The following is a 15,049-nucleotide window of genomic DNA, read 5'->3' as shown; positions in this document are numbered from 1 at the left end:
CCCTGCCGCCGTCTTTCCCTCTGGTGCGAAATTTTTGTTTCTAGAGAGACTTTGCGATGCGAGATGGGATTGGATACGCATTCGCGCGAGTATATTCTCCGTATTTCTACTTTCCTTTTCGCCGAGAAAACAACGAACATGGGTTGCAGCAGGATAACCATAGGATGCATAATGAATGGTTAGGCCGCACGGATCGTCGAATTCCGGTTTTTTCTCCTCCTATCCTTATTTGAAACCAAGGGATAAATGACTCCAGGGCTTACGTTTGCGCACGAAACTACCGACTTACGCGCACAATCAAAATTGCGGACGCAAACGCTGGCGATTATGTTTTCTCAAAACGGGCTACCTCTTTCCATTATATATTGCATAATGATCACCTTTTCTAAATTTCAGCTAGCTGATTTCTCATTGGGGAGTGCTGGGCGTCCCCCGGGGGATTAGAAATCTAATCCCCCAGGTCCCCAACCGTCCGATCAACAGATCTGAAACGTTTCCGGCCGTCAGATCAAACCAACCAGTCTCCTCTCCCACTTTTGCTACCATAATGCACCAAAGTAGCAAAAAACGGTTCAATTGTAGCAAACTCTGTTTTCACCTAAAAACACAGACCTCGCCGGAGACTTGCCGGAGTCTCGCCGGAGACTCGCCGGAGATGTCGCCGGAGACCTCGCCGGAGACCCACTGAAAACCTCACCGGAGACTTAGTAGCAAAAAAAAATGCTATAGTAGCCAAAACACACAAAGATTGTAGCAACTTGGTTTTGCTATTGTAGCAAAACCGACCTCGTCGGAGACTCGCCGGAGACCTCGCCGGAGAATTTGTAGCAGAAAAATATACTATTGTAGCAAACACCTATAACAAATGTAGCAAACACTAATTTCAATGGATTCTCGCCGGAGATGTTGTAGCAAAAAAAATAGAATATTGTAGCGAAAAAGGTCTGCTAAATGTAGCAAAAGCGACCTCATCGGAGACCTCGCCGGAGATGTCACTGGAGACCTCATCGGAGACATGGTAGCAAAAATAATATGCTATAGTAGCAAAAGAACACAAAAATTGTAGCAACACCACAAAATAAGTCTTCGGTGCCCCCTGCCCCTTCAACGTGTTCTCCCACCGGTGGGCAGCTCCAGCGCCACGACGATCTGCTCCATGCCGACACAAAGGCGCGGCGGCGTGAGATCCAGGGGCGCGGCGGCGGGTCCAGTGGAACGCGGCGGAGCGAATCAATTGCCCGCGAGCTGCAAGGCCCGCGGCGGCCTGCGAGCTGCAGCGGCCGCGGCTGCTTGGAGTGCCTCAATGGCGCGGAGGCCGGCCAGGAGCCCGGGGAGAAGGCGGCGGCGCGGATGTCGTCCAGCAGCCCAGGGAGAAGGAGACGGCGCGGAGGCCGGTCGAAGGACGGCGGTTGGGGCGAGGCCGGCCAACGGGCGGCGGCGGCGCGGTTGCTTTCCTCATGCGTGTGCGGGGGGAGGCGTAGTTGGTTGGCTCGCCTGTGTGTGGCTGAGAAAAGAAAGGGAAGAAGAAAGATGGGATGGGGCCCGCCATGTGCTGCCGAGCGATGCGTCACGCGCGGAGGGACGATTAGATTTCTAATCCCCCGGCTGATCGTCAGCGTTTCCCTTTCTCATTTGGTCATCGGTTACATTTTTGCGCCGTCCGATCCGGCAATCCAGCGCAATCTTCGAGCGGGCTGAGTATTTGATCGTTTCAGCGTGACCGGTTTGGTCAGTGCCCCGTTCGCCTTTTTTTTTTCCTGTTGGGACCTGGTTTTCAATTGATTTTTCTCCCCAACTTTTCGTCTATGAGACTAGTCATAGTAGAAAAAATATGGGTAGTAATATGTATAAATTACTACTCTATTTCACAAACTTCATAGTGGTAATAACTTGTATGTGGTTTTATACATTGTTCATTTATTACGTTATAGACTCATCTTGTCTTGGATTGTGTGGTGCTATGATAACATAGCTAGTTATCACATCACTCTCTTGCTTCACTTATTGTCATGCAATATCACCAAAACATCTTGGAGTGTGTGATGTTAGTACCAATGTTATAGACTCATCGTGTCACGGGAAGAGAGAGAGAGAGAGAGAGAGAGCGAGTGAGTGAGATGAGGGAGGAAGGATCACACATGGCGAGCATAGCGACGGATCGTGGAGGCGAGAAGAACTCTCGCCGTCCGTGGCCGGTGTACGTCTCTAGCTTCTTCCCCTATTTCTCTTCGGTAGTTCGCTTTGGTATTGCCAAAAAGGCTATGAAACTAACTTTTTCAGGGGATAAAAGCCAAAGTGTTATGGGACATTTACACACTATTGAAGATATATGTTCTTTATTTAAACACTATTGAAGATCTGGTATTCATCATGATGAAGTGAAAATGAATTGTTATATCTAACTTTTTCTGGTAATGCTCACATATGGTTTAGATCTCTGGATGATAAATACCGTCTTGATTGGGAATGCATAAGGAAGGCTTTCTATCTCAAATAATATAATCCTAAAGAAGTTTATGTTGATCATTGTCATATTTATAGTTTTTGGCCTCATGTTGAAGAAAGTATTGCTCAAGCTTGGGGTGGCTTAATGAACACATCTGTAAGAATCATTGTCATAGTATTCTTGAGAGTATTATATTGATCAATTTATATGTGAGGCTACCCTAACATCATTGGCACTTTCTGGATAATTCATCTGAAGGAAGTTTTACTAACATAACTCAAAAAGAAGGAAGAGACTTATTGTACAGTATTGCTAGATCTTGATAAAAGTAAAAAACCCCGTGTTGAATATGAATATTCATGTGTAGAGAACTTCTATACTACTATATTGTTTAAAGAGCTAAGCAACATGTTTGACCTTAATCCTCATGTTTTGGTAGAAGTTACTGAATCTTTTATTTACCATTTGAATGTTCCTAAAAAAAGATTTGATGCATATGTGTTTCAACTACCAAATTGGACACAACACACCAGTCTACACACACGAAATAATAATAATAATTCATACAATGTATTGATGTACTATATATGAGACTTTTTTTTATATATACACACTCTTACACTAAATATAAGCAATCTTTTAATTAATGTAGTATTTTATACTTTTGATTGTACTTCTAAATTTAATTTAATTTATCCCTCTCGCTTTCTTATCTGATTTACTTTCTTGGTGTTACAGCATCTCTAGTCGCATCCTCCAAAGGATATCCGGTAAAAGCATCAGATTGGTCGTTTGGGGGGGGGGGGGGGGGGACGCCGCGGTGTGGTGCCGCGTTTGGAGGCGTGCCTGTCCCAGCTGCGTCCCTAAATGTGACCTCCAACCAAAAAGCAAGTGTAAACGTTGTGTTCGGCGTTCCTAATAGAGGGTCTATACAGATGGGATGAGTTGGTGACACCGAACAATATTTGGTACACGCCTAGAACAAAGCGGCCTTTTGAACGCGCAACTAGAGAAGGTTAAGTGTCGGACGCGTCCCAAGTTTCTTTGGAGGACATTTTGAGTGTCCGATAGGAGATGCTCTTAAGGAGGTTTATTTTGTTTTCCTAAGTGTTCATGTGATCTTTTTCCTTTATTTTATTACGGATGTAGCAGCCAGTCCTGTGTAATTCTTCTCCTTGCCTTTGGTTCCGTGGAAAAGAGGGAAATCCAAGGGATGTAGCTAGTGGCGGACCCCATATTTTCATCAAGCATGAACGTATCGTAAGCCTGGTTAAATTTTCATCAAAATAAGTTGCACCGCTGATTGGACGGTTGGGCCCGCTACTGATGTAGCAGTCGTTGTTGAGAGCATGTACAAATAAAGGTGAGCCAACTCGGGGCATGTAGAAATATCGCGCGTGCGTAAAGTCCTGTCCCGCGGACTCCTCAAGTTGCGCATTCTTGGAAAGATAAAAATTGTCTAAGGGCTGAGAAACGCCTTAGTTCAAATTGAGTTCTTTTTTCACACTATTGCTCCTACTTTCGTTTTGTGCTGAAATACAAGAATGTTTCTACTGATTTTATTTAAACTGTACTTAAATCCACAATTTAAGTTCAATGCAGTCCAGATAACCATGTACTCCAGTCAAAAGTCCAACTACACTCCTCCTCCTGTAGCGTGCCCTGGCGCGTGGCTTCCTCCCGCCGGCGCGCCATGGCGAGGAACGCCCACGCGTCGGCGACTCGGCGTCCTCCTTGGCCTTCCTGGCCTTCTCCTCCAGCGAGGAGGCGCGCATGGCCTCGGCGAGGTGCGGCCATTTGGCCAGCTCCTCGAGGTCGTTGACCTCGCGGGACGCCGCCAACGCGGCCGTGCAGCTCGGGGTCGCTGTCCTCCAAGGGCTCGGCCCGCGGCGGAGTAGCCGCGGGCTCGTCGATGTAGAGGTTGCCGGGCGGTGGCCAACCCTCCTAGCATGCATGCGCGGCTGCGGGCGAGGCCTCGCCGTCGCCGAGGTGAAGCACGTGCGTCGGAGTGCTTTGTGCTCCACCTCGAACCACATGTGTCGCTGTAGGCGGGGTCCTCCTGGAGGTCCACCGGCAGCTGTGCGCGCCGTCGCGGAATCTCCGCGACGCGGGCGCGGCCGGAGCCCGGGATCGGCGGCACCGGAAATCGACCTGGGCTCAGGTGCCAGCCGTGGGGGAGGTGAACGTCGCCCCACGGCATTGGAACGCCGGACTCCCAGAAGATATGCGCCACCGCTACGGTGACGTAGATCTGGTGGCGGATGGGAGCCGGCGGCCCCATGTCGAAAGCCGTCGGAGCGGCTCGCCGGCTGCTGCCGGCCTCATGGTCGTTGGCGGACGGCTCGAACTCTCGCTTCGGGGCCATGGCGGCGCGGAAGGCCGAGCTCGTGCGGCCGGAGTGGAGTGGTGGAGTGGGGACTGGATATGGACACTCCCCCTCCCCAGTCCACATTTAATAGGACTGGGGCACCCACATGTGGGCCAGACATGCGGACCAGGCGGACACGCGAGGACACCACGTGCCATTCGCGGCCACGCAAACCTGGCCCAGATTTGGGACGTGTTTAGGTCACCCCAAACACCACGGCCATCCGCATTTGCAATGTGTGGCCCGCGTTGGGCCGCGGTTTTGTTCGTATAGACCCATCCGGATGCACGGGTGCGGTATGGGTCGCCGCGTTGGAGATGCCCTAAGGACGCCGTCCAGTTTTATGGCATTTGATTTTTTCACCTAACCGTTCTTCAGATTAGAGTCTAGCGTTGTGGATGTGCTCTTATAAGAGCAGGTCTAACAGACCCCGTAAAAGGGGCAAACCCGTATAATAACCGTCATTATACGGGTTTCGGCTCTACCCGGCCGTCTAGCAGACCCCGTAAAACCGGCCCCCGTATCGATTTTTGCTGTTTTCGATTACGGGGCGGCTCCTCGCCCCTTACAAGTACAGGGTGGGAGGCTGAATACAGGGCCAACCCCCCACTCGTGGCGCGCTGAACTTTCACAAAATCGCAACTGCTTCCGCCAAATCGCGCCAAATCGAGCTGCTGCACGCACCCAATCGCGCCAAATCGAGCTCCTGCACGCTCCCAATCACGCCAAATCGAGATGCTGCACAAGACTACGGGCGCGGGTGAGGCTAGCAGGCGGCCGGGCGGGTGCGGGGGCGAGGCGGCGCGCGTGCTCGCTGGCTAGGCGGAGCAGCGCGGGGTGCGCGGCCGGCGAGCGCGGGCGGGTGCGGCGCGCGGCGCGGCCTTGGCGGGCGGCGGCGGGCGGGTGCGCGCGGCCGTGGGCCGGCGCGGGCGAGCGCGGCCTTGGCGCGGGGCGGCGCGCGGGCGTGGTAGGCCGGGCGGGTGCGGCGCGCGGGCGAGCGCGCGGCGGCCGTGGGCCGGCGGCGGCGGCCGGCGGCAGGCGCGGCAGCGGGGGCCGGGACGGGGCGGGGCAGGGGCTGGGCAGGGCTGTGGCTGTGGCCAGAGGAGGAAGAAGGAGAGGATGAAGAAGATGATTTTTTTTTTTGGCATATTTGGGAATATTCCTTTTTACAGTTTAGACATACGGGGTCTGCTAGCTCGGACGATTTTTCGGCCGGCGAAAAGTGAATACAGGGCCCTCTACTCGTGTTTTAAGGGGCGAAAATATACGGGGCCTGTTAGACATGCTCTAAGACCTCTAGAAAAAAGAATGCAGAAAGTAGTACTAGTACGTATTAGTTTCTTTACCATCTTATTATTGGACCCCTTTGGTCTCTTGGCACTAGGAACCGATCGAGAACCAACCAGTATGCAGCTGAAACCGAATTATGCTTCAACAGGGAAAACCCACGTAGGGAACCGCCGGAGCCATGGCAGCGACGCAGACACCGCCGCGGGCTCGGGCAGCAAGGGCCGCGTGATCGTCCCGTCTCTCATGCTGTAGACCCCGGAGTCACCAAGGGGGTCGTCCATCTTCCTCCGACAGAACTGGTGGGAGAAATAGATGCAGTCTTGTTGAGCTCCATGGTCCGCTGCAGGTGCAGCCTTGGAGCACGGCGATGACACGAAGAGCGCCTGTCCGTGCAGGCTCTGGACCTTGTGCCACCGGCGCCGGCTGTTCCATTGGCGGTGGCCAATCTCGAAGACCTCGAATCGGCGAGTCCGGTCGAGGTCGTATCCGTCGGCGTCATGGAATTCAGTCATCGCATAGTAACTAAAGCTCATCAGAGGTTTGCGGATCCACCGCCTGATCATGAGCAGCTTGCCATTGGATTCAACTAGATACCGCCCGGCAACCTCGTGACCATACGGCCATGGATCTTCCTGAAGATGAGGCTCCTGAATCATCTCGAATTCGGCCGATGCCGCTCCGGGTATGACCTCGATACCAGGGGGTCGCGGCGCTGGCAGCTGGTCGATGCGGCCTTTGTTGAGGTCGACGGCCTGTAGCGCCTCGTGGACCTTGGCCAGGGCGTACATCCTCCCTTGGAAAAACATGATGTCGGCGATGGAGAAATTGAAGTAGTTATCCAGCGCCAGGCATGCGTTGGCCTCCCCCGCCGGCCGGCAGGTGGAGATGATGACATTGCCGCCGCGGATTATGACCGCGACGAGGCGGCAATCTTCTTCCAGCTCTGCCGAGGACGTGGACACCACGACCTTGTGGACTGGCTGCAGCAGCTCGTAGCGCGGGTCCACTTTAGAAGCGCGGAGGAGTGCGGCTAGCTCGGGGAGAGGGGTTGCCGTGCCGGTGCCGCCGTAGAACAAGTCCACCAGGGAGCACCGGCCGTCGTCGTGCACGAGGAAGAACGTGTTCTCGCCGGCGCTGTAGCAGACGGCGTCGTCGGGTATGCGCACGCGGTGCGCGGCATTGTTGACGACATCCAGGAGGGTGCCGTCGATGAAGGCGAGCCAGGGGAGGTGAAGGTGCGACGGAGGGAACACGATGGCGCTGTTGCGCCACCGGCGGCAGACTGCGCGGAGGCGGACACGGTCAGCGAGGGACGGCAGGGAGCGGAGGACGGTGCCCAGCAGCTCCGGCGGCAAGTCCGACCATGCAGACGGGTCCTCACTTTTCCAAGCCGCCATCACGAAAATCTGACCTGATGATCCTCCCACGGTAATGCGCAAGTTGCATCCATGATATGCGCAGCAGATTTATGTTAGTACGTGTCTCGCACGGATCCGAAACTCCAGGATTTTCTCCTCCTATCCTTATTTGAAATGCAAGAAACCTAGGGATAAATGACTCCAGGGCTTACGTTTGCGCACGAAACTACCGACTTACGCGGTACACAACCAAAATTGTGGACGCAAACGTTCGCGATTATATTTTCTCAAAACGGCCTACCTCTTCCATTGCGCCGCGGATCACGGCCGTGGATCTCGCCATCTCGATGCGATGCCCCGCGGTTCGAGCGGATTGACTCGATCCGACTTGTAGTCGCGTAATGAACTAATGATGCACTAGGAATTTATTACCAGCTCCGTCTCGCTTTCTTGCCGTCGGAGACCATCCGCGTGCTGGAGTTGCGCAACTGCAGCGGCCTCGAGCTGCCGCTGTCGTCCGCCATCGCGCTCGCGCGGCTCGCGTCGATGCGGCTGTGCCACAGCAAGGTGCCGCTCAAGGTTCTCCAGGGCGTCATCCAAGCCGCGCTGGTGCTCGCCGTCATCCACCTTGAGTCCGTCATCCTCGAGAATCCAGAGACGAGGGTGTGTTTCGCCGCCTCAGCTGCCCGGCGGCCGCCGTGCTGCTCGACTGGTTCGGCTGGATGAAAGAAGGATGCGTGATTGCGTGGAGTGGAGATTGACGCGCCCAGACTGCTGCGCTTCCGTTATAGGGGGGCCCCTCCGGCACATCTTTCTGACTCTGCCGCTGGCGGATTTGACTCTCCTCGACTGGCAAGGATCCACGCGATGTCCGCCGGAACTTCTGGCAATTCGTCCGCAGCTACACCCACGCCAAGGTGATGAAGCTACGGGTGCGCGACCTCGAGGAGATCGCCATCACAAGCGAGGCGCGGCGGGTTCAGCTCCTAGCGGAGTTCCGCAAGCTCGAGCATCTCGAGTTCGAGGGTCTCACAGGTCCACGGGCCGGGCAAGACTGGCGGCGGTGTCGATCGCGAACCTGCTACGCTGCGCTGCCCAGTGCTCCGCCAGGATCAAGCTCAGCCAGAGAGCGAGTTCTCGGTACGGGCACGACTTGTTGGAAAAGAAATACGACTCCGATCTTCAAGATTCCATCAACCGGTTCAAGCGATACCGCCGATCGGGACTGATGGCGGCCGGAGACGAGCAGGTACCATGACATATCGGATACCCTGGTCTAAGAGCATCTCTAGCTGAACGCCTGAACCGCAAATCGCAAATAACCGTACCCAGACCCCAAATGCGTTTTGGGGGGCAAAAAACGGCTACGCAGTTCAGATGCGCCAAATGAATATGCTGATATGCGGGCCGCGCCTGGACTGCGCGGCCGTTCTTCGGCCCGCAACAAAAACCGGAAATAAAGGATTTTGTAAAATATCACAATCAACCAATTGATACAACAAATGTTTCATAAAATACAACAATAATCTGAATTATTACACAAATGTTTGCTGTCATATTACAAACAATACGAACAAGAACAAATGTTTTGAAAGAATATGAATCAAATGATACAACAACAAATTCAACAAATAACAAATGGTTGAAAATACAAATAAATCATAGTTGGTGTGCCTTCCTGGAGATGTTTTGCATCCTTGTCACTCTCAATTAGGGCCAAGCCAAACCCAACATAAACATAATAGGCCCGTGCACAACCACAACGAACGGTACCCCATTCCACCAAACTAGTTGAACTCACACTACCGCCGACAAGAAGAAGCCACGCCGGCTACGGAAGGAGAAAACCAGGGATGCTCCAAAAAGGTGAAGAAGACCGCACCCACAAGACCAAGCGTCAGAAATGATGCCCCACATGATGCCGACCATTGAAAAGATAACCTCATTGCTCACACGATCCAACGTCAAAACCCCTCAAACTTGTCAAACACTCAAAGCCGCTGCTTCGACTTGCCGCTTTTTCATCGCGCTCTGTGCGATCAACACCTTCCAGCGTCACCGCCATAGCATACCACCTCTCGCACTCGAGTTGCAATGCCACACTAAGTGTTAACCCGCAGCCCAAGCTACCCAGGGAAGCCGGCCGCAGACCATGACCATCACACCAACTCATATATTGCCGCCACCTAGCCTAAAAGTCCAACCACCCTACTGGGACGTGTCGACTGAGTTGACAGCACCGCCGCTCAAGTTACACAACACTGCCACCCAAGCCATTGCGAGCCAATATGTCCCTATCTCATGTGGCCACCACCCGCTATGAATCCAGAAGCCACCGCCTTGGCGTACAAATACAATCTCTCGGTGTTGCCGCCTTGACATCCACCACACCGCCGATGAGGCAGACACGAGTGATGCCTCCAAAGAGGTATCCACATATCCTTCACCATCACCCGCTTAGACGACACAAAGCTAGGGATTTTTTCAGAGGGCCACAACCCCACGAGGGCGAGAACAAAGCTCTAAGACAACACCTCCAAGAAGATAGACGACACTAGGGTGCTGCTGCAGTCAGTAGCGACCAAGGCAAGAGGTTAGGCTTTTGCCTAGAGCTCCTCCATCATTGCGAGCAAGGTGAATGTTCGGGCGGATCTGCGGAAGCAATGAACGCCAAGATCCCTGGTGCAAGAGTACGCAGCAGAAGAATCTCCCCATGGTCACCAATTGCTTCTCCTTTGTGTAATCTGGATGTCGGCGAGCAGGTTGGGCACCTCCACACCGCACCTACACCACCTTCACGTCTCCCAGCACAACCAATGCCGCCACCCTGCCACCATAACAACGTAGCTAGAATAGTAACACCTTCGTCAGACCATCACCACATGTTGACGCCCCGCCTCCCCATCAGATCAAGGACAAAGGCCACCCCAGATCTACAACCCACAAGCTCCAAAGCTTTCGCTCCGGCTCACCTACTGCGTCATCATGCCACGGGCCGCCGGAAGCTCGACATCACTCCATTGCCAACTCGCACCACTCCGAACCAACCAGGAGGAAGATCCTGCTAGCGGAGGTTCTAGGGATTCCCCGAGTCACTCTGCAAAAGCGAATTGGAGGTGGAACTCTCCGTTCCATTACATCACACTAGTAGAAAACAGGGCTTTCGTCCAGCACCCCTGGGAGCTTTAGTCACGGTTTAAAAATGAACCGGGACTATTGGGAGGCAATGGTCCTGGTTCATCCTAGAAAGCCTTTAGTCCCAGTTTATTTGGAACCTTTAGTCCCAGTTGGTAAAGCGAACCGGGACTAAATGATTTCTAGGTTTTTTTGGCTCTCCACGCACCTCCACCACCCCCCCCCCCGCCCCCCGTGGATCCCTATTTTAGCTTTGTAAAATATAAAAGAAAATGATAGAAAATTCATAAAATATAATCTTTTGAGATTCTTGTATGTTACGCAACCTACTATTAGGATAAATTAATAAATTTGAATTTCAACCTTTTTCCCATAAAAAGCTTAGAAAATGGTAAAATGAAATTAACTTTTGCATACGACGTCGGAAAAAATGTATAATATAGCAAAATGATCGTGGAAGAAGTTACATCCGAATTCACCTGGGTTTACCCGGTTAGCTAATTTTTAGATTCACTAAATTCTAAATAAAAATATGAAAGTAGGATGATTTTAGTTTTTGCTAGAAATTCATGATTTTATATTTTTTTTAGTTTTTTTAAATTAATAATTGCATCCTGCATAAATATTATTGTTACTTAACCATAAAGTTAGCCAATTTTTAGATTTTCAAATTTTCAGGTTTGGCAAAAAAATTATTAAAAAAATAAAAAATAAGTATAATACAAATTAATATTTAAAATAATTTAAAATTATAATACAAGATTATTATTATATCATTAATTTTGTTTATTAAAAGAATTCTTTGGAAATTCAAACAATAAAGAAGTGTGGCATCGACCAATATGTTAATAGGATTGATATGATATTACTATCAACAACATGTGTGCGAAGCACTTGGAAGCGGGACGGGAAGGAACTTGAAAGTTAAACGTGCTAGTGCTAGAGTAGTGGGAGGATGGGTGACCGAGCGGAAAGTTTAACTACGGATAATTAATTTGACTAGAGATTAAGTGTAGTTAGAGACTGAACTTGTCAAATAACTGAAATACTAGAAATTTTGGAGAAAAAAGAAAAGAAAAAAAGAGGGAGCGAAAAATAATTAGATAAAAAATGGATAAAAAATATTAACGAAATAGCCTTTAGTCCCAGTTGGGGTTACAAATCAGGAATAAAGGTCATTTGCCTCGAGGAACGCCAACCGGGAGGGCCTTTAGTCCCAAATGACTAATCCCGGTTGTAAAGGCCCTTATCAACCGGGATTGTAGGCCCTTTTTATACTAGTGTCGCATGCGCCTGTATACGAAATTCACATGGAAAAGAATAAGACTCATAGATCTATGAAAGATATTCGAAGTATATGTGTGTGTTGCATATTTTTCTAATGTTTGAGAACAACTGCTGAAGATTTTGCACCGGATGGACAAAGCAATCCGTTAAAATGAACGTTTTGGTGGACTTGTAGGGACTAGATTAAATGTAGAGATTTCTTGCTTTGCAAAAATAAAAGTTACAAGTTCGAGACTCCATCTACAAGAACACATTAAGCGTCTAGTTTCCCTATAGGAGCCCCGTGCAGCCGTGCTGCCGAGCCAAAGCTTCCTAGCATTTTTCTATTTTTTCATCTCTCCTATCAACGAAATAAATGGATGTGCGGCTTGTGTCTTCAGAAAAATGGATTCAAATAAAGAAGGTATCGACTAGCTAAGAGCAATTCCAATAGTGTAGCCAGCTGCTGGCTATAAGCCAAGTGCCATGTCATCTATTGCCAACTTAGAGCCAACATATACAATAGTGAGCTATAAAAATGTAGTACTTAATCAATGTATGACCCACCTTTCACTCTCACAAAGTGCCTAGGAGCACGTGCTAGAGCTGGCTCTTGCATAAGAGCCCACTCTCCTTCTCTTTCCTCCTCTCTCTCCTCCAACTAAGCAATAATATACTATTTTAATCCTTATAGTCAGCTGACTAGGACTTATTGTACTTGCTCTAAGAAGAGTATCGTTTGTCGCTCTAAAATCAAGGAGAACTTACTACAACACGAACCCCCCTATAGCTACGCATATCTTCCAACGGATTCCACATGCGCTCCTAGAGAACAACTTCCCCACTTCCCCATGCGTGGTGTGAGTGGAGAGATAAAACAAGACACGATCTGATATTTCCCCTCAATGCCCGTCCTCTCCTCCCGCAGCAATACACCTCCGGCCAGATCTTCCCCCTCCCAGATCCTCTCATGCCACTACGCCCCGGCCGCCGCTGCCACCCGACTTCAGGCCTGCGTTTACATCTCTATCTTGGTCGTCGGTCTCGTCTATTTATCTCTATCGTGGTCGCCGTCGGTTCATCCGTTCGTACTTCATTATTCGCACTGGCGTTATGGCTTGAGATGTTTAGGGTTCGTCAAGTATGTGCAGCTGTGAGCCGACGAGCGAAACTCTGCTCCACAACCGGCCATCGACGACGGGCACGGGGCACCACTCGATCTGTGCAGAGATCCGTTTTTTTTTTCAGGTGATTGTGCTTCGTGGATCCGTTTGTGTCTCCTGTCGTTCCCGCTCCTCAAACAAGGGCGCCCCTCGATCCCAGATCCCCTGCCAGGGGTGCCAAACCATCGTCCCCACCACGATTCTCCTTTAATCAGGTGACCAGTTCCTACATTTGATTGCTCTTTCCTTTTTTACTTATTTTCGAGCTCCCCAAATTTTACAGCAGGCTAGAGGTACCTAACATGTCAATCATTATCCAAAAAAAAATCTAATATGTCAATGTTCCTGTGCCATAAATATTAGTGACTTATACTGCAGAAAATCTAACATAACGTGATTCCAGAACATTATCACGTTGCTGCTGACATATGTGTGTTCGCATTGGTGATTCTGGAGCCAATGAGGTGAAGGACTGTTCCAGTTTGGCAAACCCTATCAGGAACCACATCACGTACTGTAGCTTCGGTATTCCTGCAACTTTAACTTGTGCCTATGGTTTCACTAAATTGACAAATGTGTTGTTGATTACTATGCCCAGCTCGTTTTTTTCAAAGGTGTGGTATGCATCTTTCAGAGCTAGTCAGGGATTAACTAGTTGGTTGTAAAAATACGGGAAACTGAGCTGACTTCTGAAATTCTATTGCAGAATGCTCTGTCATCAAAGAGGGCGCCTACTAAGATATAAAATTGTATTCGCTGGAGATATGCACAACATGTATTATATTGGGAATCCTCTCTACTCAAGGAAGGAACCGACAAAGATATGAAATTGTATTGCAGAATCTTTACACACTGGATCAGAAATTTCTGTTTGGTTTCTTGTGATAACATGCTTATGCTTATGCATTTTTATACGAGAGGTAAAGCTTCAGTATTTTTGTGATGCATCTAAAAATATAATATAAAGCCATGGTTGTGCAGAAGGTCATTGGTCCTGATGTTGTTAAGGTCTCACATATAAGAGCATCTCCACTCGTCTCCCCACAGAGCCCCCCACGGCCACTTTTTTTCATCCGGACGGCGAAAAACGGCCCAGTCAGGCCCCCGGTTCCTCGTTTTGATCCGGATTTGAGCCTATTTTCGTCCGGACTCCCCATACCATCCCCGCCCTCCCGGGGAGCGCTCGGGGACTCCGGATGAAGCTAAACCAACCGCCCACGCCCACGTGTCTCCTCTTTCGTCCGGATTCCCCGAGCCGTCCTCTTTTTCCCCGAGAAACGCCGCTTGGGGAGCACACGACTGGAAATATACTGCCCCCCACGCCAAATCTTCCTCCAATCCGGACAAAAATTTCGCCGGATTTGGACGTGGGGAGCGCCAACGAGTGGGGATGCTCTAATAGTCGACCTAGGCATCTCAATGGACTAGTATACATACTGACGTGGGAAGAAATGTCTGAATTTAGTTTCATGTGCATTTTTAGTCTATCTTCATCTACTTCTGAATAGTGAAAATTATTGTATTTTCTGTACATTTATGTACGGAAGGATGCACACTGAGTCAGCACATCATAGAATTTCTGTAAAATATTTTACTCAGTGAACTATAAGTCTATAACAGGTGTAGTCAAAAGAAAATTCTTAAACAATTACTCAGTTACATCTTTTATTCTATCTCCTATATTAATTTAAACTTTACTCTGTAAATCACAACAAGTTTATTTAAAATATTTTTAGCACCAAGCTACTTGTTGTAAGTAAGATTCCACACCTGAGTGAGCTATCCTCAACGAGTGTGTTAGACTGGAAAGATTATTTTGATTTGAATGAAGAGGACACATAAAAGTCTACTGAAATAAATGATAATTTATATATAACAGAAAAAGTTCTCGGTTTTTTGTCTATATAGAAAAGATAAACACAACTTCCTTCCGTGTTCCGAGAAGTGGTTATGCAGTTAGATTAATTATCTCTTGGCCTTCAACCTTCGTATGTTGAAGCTATTTTAAATTGTACTATTTTAT

General features: G+C 49.6%; 1 long non-coding RNA gene across 1 annotated transcript; it reads left to right on the top strand.

The window, feature by feature from the left end:
• The first annotated feature begins 12,736 nt into the window (after positions 1-12,736).
• On the top strand, positions 12,737-13,960 carry LOC127325751 (uncharacterized). Its single transcript, XR_011752388.1, has 2 exons — positions 12,737-13,551; positions 13,733-13,960. It is a non-coding gene; the product is annotated as an uncharacterized lncRNA (long non-coding RNA).
• The last annotated feature ends 1,089 nt before the right edge of the window (positions 13,961-15,049 follow it).

Source organism: Lolium perenne, chromosome 1 (assembly GCF_019359855.2).
Source record: "Lolium perenne isolate Kyuss_39 chromosome 1, Kyuss_2.0, whole genome shotgun sequence".
NCBI lineage: Eukaryota > Viridiplantae > Streptophyta > Magnoliopsida > Poales > Poaceae > Lolium > Lolium perenne.
Note: the sequence above shows the minus strand (reverse complement) of the source record. Positions and strands in the feature narration are given on the sequence as shown.